Source organism: Mustela nigripes, chromosome 3 (genome assembly GCF_022355385.1).
Source record: "Mustela nigripes isolate SB6536 chromosome 3, MUSNIG.SB6536, whole genome shotgun sequence".
NCBI lineage: Eukaryota > Metazoa > Chordata > Mammalia > Carnivora > Mustelidae > Mustela > Mustela nigripes.
The window spans coordinates 110,264,563-110,273,341 of record NC_081559.1 but is presented as its reverse complement, the minus strand read 5'-3'; the positions used below and the strand labels follow the sequence as shown (position 1 = coordinate 110,273,341).

The 8,779-nt window shown below is 37.8% G+C and overlaps 1 pseudogene; it reads right to left on the bottom strand.

Moving 5' to 3' along the window:
- Window positions 1-3,248: 3,248 nt before the first annotated feature.
- On the bottom strand, window positions 3,249-8,779 carry LOC132014513 (large ribosomal subunit protein eL8-like; annotated as a pseudogene).

Below are 8,779 nucleotides of genomic sequence, written 5' to 3'. Positions count from 1 at the left end.
TTGATTGTATCTCATTAATAGCTTTTTTTATTTCAACTTGGTTAGATTTTAGTTCTTTTATTTCTCCAGAAAGGGCTTTTATATCTCCCGAGAGGGTTTCTCTAATATCTTCCATGCCTTTTTCGAGCCCGGCTAGAACCTTGAGAATTGTCACTCTGAACTCTAGATCTGACATATTACCAAAGTCTGTATTGATTAGGTCCCTAGCCTTCGGTACTGCCTCTTGTTCTTTTTTTGTGGTGAATTTTTCCGCCTTGTCATTTTGTCCAGATAAGAGTATATGAAGGAGCAAGTAAAATACTAAAAGGGTGGCAACAACCCCAGGAAAATATGCTTTAACCAAATCAGAAGAGTTCCCAAATCGTGAGGGGGAGAAAGGGGATAAAAAGAGGTTCAAAAAGAAAGAAAGAAAAGAAAAGAATTTAAAAAAGAAAACGAATAAAGAAAAATATAAAAAAGAAAAAATATATATATTAGATAAACTAGTTTAAAAACGTTAAAAAAAATTTAGCAGAAGAAGAGAAAAAAATGAAAAAGAAAAAAATTAAATTAACTGCAAGACTAAAAAAATCACAGGGAGAAAGCCATGAGTTCCGTGCTTTGCCTTCTCCTCCTCTGGAATTCTGCTGCTCTCCTTGGTATTGAAACCGCACTCCTTGGTAGGTGAACTTGGTCTTGGCTGGGTTTCTTGTTGATCTTCTTCTGGGGGAGGGGCCTGGTGTAGTGATTCTCAAGTGTCTTTGCCCCAGGCAGAATTGCACCACCCTTACCAGGGGCCAGGCTGAGTAATCCACTCAGGTTTGCTTTCAGGAGCTTTTGTTCCCTGAGCGCTTTCCATAGAGTTCCAGAGGACAGGAATACAAATGGCGGCCTCCTGGTCTCCAGCCTTGAGGAGCCGAAAGCCCGGGGCCCCACTCCTCAGTGTGCCCTCAGAGAACAGCGCCCAGTTACTCCCGTCTGCCTGACCTCTGGCCGTGCTCCGAGCTCACCGTGCCTACGACCGGTTCAAGGTAACCCCTGAGCTGGGAGCTTACTGTTGGCTCTGTCTCTGTAGCCGGCTTTCCCCTTCCAGTACCCGCAAGCTCTGCAACACTCAGACACCCCTGATCCTTCTGTGACCCTGTAGGACCTGTGGCCACACTGACCCTGCATGGGCTTCGCCCCGGTTTAGCCTCTGGAGCGATGTCCCTCAGCGGAACAGACTTTTAAAAGTCCCGATTTTGTGCTCCGTTGCTCCGCCGCTTGCCGGGAGCTGGCCCCTCCCCCAGGGTCTATCTTCCCGTCGCTTTGGATTCACTTCTCTGCCGGTCCTACCTTTCAGAAAGTGGTTGTTTTTCTGTTTCCAGAATTGCTATTCTTCTCTTCGATCGGCCGATGGATTTGCAGGTGTTTGTAGTCTTTAGATAAGCTATCTAGAGGATCTCCTGCTAGCTGAAGTAGTCTCAGCCTGCTACTTCCGCCATCTTGACTCCTTCTCCTGGTAATTCTATTTTAATTTGAGAAACTTTATACTGTTCCTATAGTGGCTGCACCTATTACATTCCCACCAACAGTAAACCAGGGTTTCCTTTTCTCCACACCCTTGCCAACACTTGATATTTCTTGTTTTTTGTTTTTGTTTTTGATTTTGATTTTTTAATGATAGCCATTCTGGCAGGTGTGATACATCTCATTGTAGTTTTTATTGTATTTCCCTGATGATTAGTGATATTAAACATCTTTCCATATGTCTGTTGGATATCTGTATGTCTTCTTTTGAAAAATTTCTATTCAGATTCTCCATTATTATTTATTCTCTTTTTTATCCATTTGCTTTTTTGACATTGAGTTATATAAATTGGACATGAACAATTTATCAAATGTATGATTTGCAAATATCTTCTGCCATTCAGTATGTTGTCTCTTTGTTTTGTTGATAGCTTCCTTCACTGTGCAGAAGCTTCTCAGTTCAGTGTAGTTTCATTTGCTTGGTTTTGTTTTTATTTCCTTTGCCTTTGCAGTCAGATCCAGTGAAAATATCACTAAGACCAATACCAAGGAATTTATTACCTATGTTTTCTTCTAGGAGTTTTATGGTTTCAGTTCTTACTCTGAAGTCTTTAATCATAGGCTCCATGCCTAGTGTGGAACCCATTGTGGGGCTGGAACTCACAACCCTGAGATCAAGACCTGTGCTGAGATCAAGAGTCAGATACTTAACTGACTGAGCCTCCTGGGGCCAGGTTCATTCTTTTGCATGTAATTGTCTCATAGTTTTTCCAACACCATTTATTGGAAAGACTGTCTTTTCCCCATTATACAATATTCTTGCCTCCTTTGGTGTAGATTAATTGACTATATACTTGTGGATCTATTTTGGCACTCTCCTGTACTATTGATCTATGTGTCTATTTTTGTGCTGGTATCATACTGTTTTGACTACTATAGCTTTGTAGTATATCATGAAATCTGAGATTGTGATACCTCCAGCATTGTTATTATTTCTCAAGATGGCTTTAGCTATTTGAGGTCTTTCATTGGGCTCCATGCTGGGTGTGTAGCCTACTAAAAAAGAAAAGTTTTTACTTAAATTCCAGTTAGTTCACATACAGAATAATATTAATTTCAGGTGCACAATATAGTGATTTAACACTTTCACACAACACCCAGTGCTCATCACAACAAATGCATTCTTTAATCCCCATCACCTATTTAACCCTCCCCACTCCCATGTCCCCTCTGATAACCATAAGTTTGTTCTCTATAGTTAAGAGTCTGTTTCTTTGTTTGTCTCTCTCACTCTCTTTTCCCCCCTCCCATTTGTCTTGTTTCTTAAATTCCACATATGGTGAAATCATATGGTATTTGTATTTCTCTGACTGACTTATTTTGTTTAGCATAATACTCTCTATACAAATTTTATAATTATTTGCTCCAAAATACAAAATGTACAAAATGCTGTACAAAATGCTGTTTGTATTGATAAGCATTGCATTGAATCTGTAGATTGCTTTGGGTATGTATGGACATTTATTTTAATTATAGTAATTCTTCTAATCCATGGGCATGGCATACCTTTCTATTTGTTCTGGTCATCTTCAATTTCTTTTATCAGTATCTTATAGTTTTCAGAGTATAGGTCTTTCACCTTTTGATTTAATTTATTCTTAGGGTTTTTAAAAAATTTTTGGTGTCATTTTATTTATTTATTATTTTTTAAAAGACAGCTTCTTGTTAGTTTTATTTACAGAAAATTCAACAGCATCCACTCAGTCCAGTTTGGTGGCCAGTCCTTGAGCCTTTGCTTTTTCCAACTTGGCAATGTGATCCACTGACTTTGGACCTAGGACATTGTCTCCCCAGTGACAGTGGATCACACCATATCTGTCAGTGTAATTGGTCTTAATAGCTTCCACCAGCTTAAGCAGAGCTCCTTTGTCTTCCAAGTTAACCTCTGTGAAACAAGACACCCCAGCCTGGTGTTCCCCTTGATAATGCAGTAAAGAACACCAAACTTATGACTCAGGCCAGCTCAGTGGGATCCACACCATGTGCAATAACTACCAGCTGAACCTTCTTGTTTTCCACCAAGGTGGTGACTGTATTATCCTTAGCTCGAAGGACAGGTAGCCTCTTAGTGAGGACATCCCTTTTCCCAGCAGCTTTCTTCTCAGACCAGGCCAACAATCTCTTCTTCTTCTCATTCTTTGTCTCTGGTCTGTATTTGTGGGCCAGCTTAAGCAGTTGAATAGCTGTTTAGCAGTCCAGGACCTGGGTGGACTGGTTAATTCCAGGAAGCACTTTTAGACATTTGTAGAAAATAGCCCTTTGCTGCTATGCTGCTACAGCTGAATGTAGCAGAGACATTTGACAATGCAGGTGAGGTAAATTTAGGGCTGAATGTCTTGTCCAATGCCAAAAATTCTTGGGTCTTTTCTCAAACAGGGGACTGACCACCTTCTGAGCCTCCTGCTTCTTCACAAGAGCAAGGCCTGGGACCACCCCTTAGCCTTCTTTTCCTTTGGCATCTTGGATTGCTGGAGGAGAGAGTGTTATAATTTTAAATGGGATTGTTTTCTTAATTTCTCTTTCTGCTACCTCATTATTAGTGTATAGAAATGGAACCGTTTCTGCATATTAATTTTGTGTCCTGTGACTTTACTGAATTCATTTATCAGTTCTAATAGATTTTTGGTGGTCTTTTGGGTTTTCTATATATAGTATGTCATCTGCAAATAGTGACAATTTTATTCCTTTTTAACCAATATAGATGGATTCCTTTTATTTACTGTTATTATTATTGGTCTGATTAGTATTGATTACTGCAGCCAAGACTGCCAAGACTGTGTTGAATAAAAAAGTATTGAGTATGGAGATCCTTGTCTTGTTCCTGATTTTAGATGATAATATTTCAATTATTCACCATTAAGTATGATGTTATTGTGGGTTTTTCATATATGGCCATTACTATGTTGAGGTATGTTCCTTCTAAACTCACTTTGTTGAGAGTGTATGTTGTATTTTGTAATGTATGTTGTATTTTGTCAAATGTTCCTTCTGAATTTATTTTTTTCCTTTTTCATTTTATTTTATTTCTTTTCAGTATTCCAGAATTCATTGTTTATGCACCACACCCAGTGCTCCATGCAATACATGTCCTCCTTAATACCCACCACCTAACTCTCCACACCACTGCTTCTGAATTTATTGAGATGATCATACACTTTTTGGCCTTTCCCTTGTTAATGTGTGTTAATGTCACATTGACTGATTTATGAATATTGATTCACTCTTGCAACCTTGCAACCACAATCCCATTTGATTGTAGTAGATGACTTTTTTAATGTATTGTTAAATTTGGTTTATTAATATTTTGTTGAGGATTTTTGCATCTGTGTTCATCAGAGATACTGGCCTGTTTCATTTTTTGTAGTGTCTTTGTCTGGTTTTGGTATTAGTGTAAGACTGGTCTTATAGAATAAATTTGGATGTTTTCCTTCCTCTACTATTTTATTGCAATAGTTTAAGGATAGGTATTAACTCTTCTTTAAAATTTGATAGAATTCATCAGTAAAGCCTGATCCTGAACTTTTATTTGTTGGTTTTTTTAATTGATTCAATTTGATTAGTAATTAATATGTTCAAATTCTCTATTTCTTCCTGATTCAATTTTGGAAGATGGTGTGTTTCTAGGAATTTATCCATTTTTTCTAGGTTGTCCAGTTTATTGGCATATGGTTTTTCATAATATTCTCTTATAATCTTTTGTGTTTCTATGGTGTCTGCTATTTCTCCTCCATTTCTGATTTTGAGTTCTCTCTTTTTCTTGTTAAATCATGCTAAAAGTGGGTCAATTTTGTTTATCTTTTCAAAGAACCAGCTCTTGGTTTCATTAGTCTTTTTTATTGTGTCTTTAATTTCTTTAAAGATTTTATTTATTTATTTGACAGAGAGAGAGATCACAAGTAGGCAGAGAGGCAGGTAGAGAAGTGGGGAAGCAGGCTCCCTGCTGAGCAGAGAGCCTGATGCCGGGCTCAATCCCAGGACCCTGTGATCATGACCTGAGCTGAAGGCAGAGGCTTAACCCACTGAGCCACCCAGGCACCCCTGTGTTTTTAATTTATTTCATTATTTCTGCTCTGATCTTTATCATTCCCTTCCTTCTGCTACCTTTGGGTTTTGTTTGTTCTCCTTTTCTAGCTCCTTTAGGTGTTTATTTGAGATTTTTCTTATTTCTTGAGGTAGATCTCTAATGCTATAAACTTCCCTCTTAGAACTGTTTTTGTTGTGTCCCAAAGATATTGGACCCTTGTGCTTTTATTTTCACTGGTCTCCATGTATTTGTTGGTTTCCCCTTTGATTTCTGAGTTGACACATTTATCATTTAGTAGCACGTTGTTTAGCTTCCATGTTTTGGAATTATTTCCAGATTTTTCTTGTAATTGATTTCTAGTTTCATACAGTTGTAGTTGGAAAAGTTGTTTGATATGATTTCAGTCTTCTTAAATTTATTGAGACTTGTTTTGTGGCCTAATGTGATCAATCCTAGGAAATGCTCCATATGCATTTGAAAAGAATGTGTATTCTATTTGTTTTGGGTGGAATGTTCTATATATATCTGTCAGGTTTATCTAATGTGATGTTTTATTCAAAACCACTGTTTCCTTGTGGATTTTCTATCTGAATGATCTGCTATTAAGTCCCCTACTATTGTTGAATTATTGTTGATTTCTTCCTTTATGTCTGTTACTATTTGCTTTATGTATTTAGGTGCTTTTACATTGCATGTATCAATATTTACAACTGTTATATCCTCTAATTGGATTGACCCTTTTATCACTAGGTCTTTGTCTCTTGCTATCATCTTTATTTTAAAATCTATTCTGTCTGATGTAAGTATTGTTATCCCAGCCTTTTTTATTTGTATGATATATATTTTTCTATCCCTTCATTTTCAGTCTGTATTGTCTAGGTCTGAAGTGAGTCTCTTGTAGGCAGCATATAGATGGCTTTTGTTTTTGGTTTTGTTTTTAGCCATTTAGTCACCCTATGTCTTTTGACTTGAGCATTTAGTTCATTTACAATCAAAGTAATTATCACCATTTTGTTGTTTTCCAGCTGTGTTTGTAGTTCTTCCCTCTTTCTTCTTCTGTAGTTTTCTTCCCTTTGGCTTGATGGCTTTCTTTAGTGTTATGCTTGGATTCCTTTCTTTTTATTTTTTGTGTATCTTTTTCTAAAATTTGTGGTTATCATTGGGTCCATATAGAACATTTTACGTGTGTAACAGTCTATATTAAGTTGATGGTCCAAGTGATTGAACACACTCTAAGATAACTAAGTTTTTACTTCTCCCTCCACATTTTATGTGTATGATGTCATGTTTTTCATCTTTTTATTTTGTGTATTCCATGACTAATTTTTTTAGATATGATTGATCTTACTACTTTTGTGTTTTAACCTTCAAACTGGCTGTACAAGTGATTAACCTACTACCTTTACTGTATTTTGCTTTTACCTATGAAATTTTTTCCTTTCTTATTTTTTTTACTTCTACTTATGGCCTTCTCTTTCCATGTAAAAAATTCCTTTTAACAATTCTTTTTCTGGGGGGCGCCTGGGTGGCTCAGTAGGTTAAAGCCTCTGCCTTCGGCTCAGGTCATGATCTCAGGGTCCTGGGATTGAGCCCTGCATCGGGCTCTCTGCTTGGCAGGGAGCCTGCTTCCTCCTCTCTCTCTGCCTGCCTCTCTACCTACTTGTAATCTCTGTCTATCAAATAAATAAATAAAATGTTTAAAAACAAAAAACAATTCTTTTTTTTCCTTTATTCTTATTAGGCTGGTTTAGTGTTGATGAAATTTAACTTTTGTTTTTCAGGGAAACACTTTATCTCTCTCTCTCTCCTTTTTTTTTTTTTTTTTTTTTGTTTTGTTTGTTTGTTCCTATCCTGTTTATCTCTCCTTCTATTCTGAAACTTTCTAGATAGAATATTCTTGGTTGTAATTTTTTTCTTTCAGCACTTTGAATGTATCATCCACTTCTTTATGGCCTTCAATGTCTGCTGAAAGACCAGCTGATACCAACTTAGTTCTTGATTGAACCAGAAAGGGGAAACATTTTCTGATATGAAAAAAAATACAATCTTAAGCTGCTATGATTCCTTTTTAAATAATTTTCAGCATTCTAAAAAAAATTTTTGAGACAGGCAAAGAAGCAAAAAATGTAACCAATAAATAAGAAGAAAGGAACCAATATACGTAGACCCACAAACAGACCCACAATGTATTAAAAAAGATAGAGAAAACAGTGGGCCAAATTGGTGGAAATTTGGAGATTTTCTACCGAGAAATGGAATATGAAAAGAAAAATCATGTGGACACTCCAGAAGTGAAAACTTTGACTTCTGAAATTAATAATTCATTGCACAGCTTTCATAGAGATTGAACACAGAAGACAGAATTACTGAACTTGAAGACAGATTGATAGAAACTCTTCAAATCAGCATAGAGAGAAGTAAAGAAAGAAAGAAGAAAGGAAGAAAGAAAGAAAAAAAGGAGGAGAGATGAAATGGCAGATTGTGATTAATCTTATGAAGTCCTTTGCACCATGTGATTATTTAAGCACATGCATGATTTTTTTTTAAACAGGTGCAGTGCTCTCCTGTCTGATGAGGGGTTCTGTGGAACCTCAGTGTCCACACTGACCCTTGCACTCATTGCACAGGGTGATGGGAAGGGAAAGGACATAGGTTAGAAACCAGAAGACCTGGACTTCATGCTTAGCTCTCCCATTGACTTGCTGTGTGATCTGGGTTTGCTTAAAACTTACTTTCCTGGCCAAACTCCATGGAGTCCCCAGAAGGGCTATAGCTAGGATCAGGCCTAGCCCAGCACCTGCCAGTGGAGCCTGACAAGGGGCAAGTCTGAAACTGGCTAATGATTGACCTATTCTAAATATTGACAGAGCCCAAGTTCTGCCATTGCCCAACCATACATGACTTCTCTCCTTCACCTGCAACCTGGCTCCATGTCAGAGGGGACAGAACAGAGACTTTGAAGCTTACCACAAGTTCCACATGACTCCTTCATTAGGGACAATTTAGGGAGTCCCACTGATTCTCTTTCCTCCACATCAATATGAAGAGAGTCAGTAGTACTTTCCCTCCCAGTTGCTGTGAAACCACTGCCATCACAAGGTTAGCTAAGTGAGAGTGATCAATACAGCTACCCTCATCCCTGTCCTCAGCCTTCAGCCTCCCCTGAGACAGCTGGGGTTGGCTAGCCATCTCTTCCCTGGGGTCCAT